We start from the raw sequence: 1,019 nt of genomic DNA on the forward strand, positions 1-1,019 counted from the left end.
TACTGAAGGTACTGGGAAACTATGGTGGGGGGAGGGAGATGGGATTAACAGTAGCAAATATCTGTCTGGGAACGGGGAAACACCCCATATCAACAGGGTGCCTGAATGAAACGCAATTGTATACCTAACCCTTAACTATACCCCACAACTTCACAATAAAAAATAAAAAAAATGAAGCATTGATTGATTGATGGACTCTTAGGTTGCTTCTACCTTTTGACTTTGAACAATGCTGCTGTGAACATGGATACACAAATATCTTTTTAGCCTGCTTTCACATTTTTTGGGCAAAATATCTAAATAGAATCGCTGGATCATTTTCTATCTTTTTATTTTTCTTTCTTCCTTCCTTCCTTCCTTTCTTCCTTCCTTCCTTCCTTCCTTCCTTCCTTCCTTCCTTCCTTCCTTCCTTTCCTCCTTCCTTTCTTAATTCCTTCCTTCCTTCTTTCTTTCAAGATGGGGTCTCCCTTTGTGGCCCAGGTTGGAGTGCATAGCTCACTGCAACTTCAAATTCTAGACTTAAGTCATCTTCCTGCCTCAACTTCCCAAGTAGCTGAGACTATAGGTATGTACCACTATGCATGACTATTTTTTATATGTATATTTAGAGACAAGGGCTTAAACTCCTGGCCTCAAGCAATTCTCCTACCTCAGCTCCCGGAGTAGCTGGGGTTACAGGCACGTGCCACTGTGCCAGGCTTAAAAGAAAGTCTGTGTTTAGTTTTTAATAGAAACCACCATATTGTTTTCCACAGCAGCTGCACCATTTTACTTTCCCACCAGCAATGCTCAAGGATTTCAATTTCTCTACATTCTTGCTTATACTTGGGATTTCCTTTTTTTCTCCCTTTTTATAATAGTCAGCAGTCCTAATGAGTATGAAGTAATATCTCTCATTGTGGCTTTGTTTTACCTTTCCCTAATGTTTAGTGATGTTGAACATCTTTGTCTATTGGCCACTTGTATATTTCTTTGGAGAAATTGATATTCAAGTCTTTTGCACTTTTATTAATTAGATT

The sequence above is a fragment of the Carlito syrichta genome, unplaced genomic scaffold (assembly GCF_000164805.1).
Source record: "Carlito syrichta isolate Samal-C Ts95f unplaced genomic scaffold, Tarsius_syrichta-2.0.1 Scaffold303140, whole genome shotgun sequence".
Classification (NCBI taxonomy): Eukaryota; Metazoa; Chordata; class Mammalia; order Primates; family Tarsiidae; genus Carlito; species Carlito syrichta.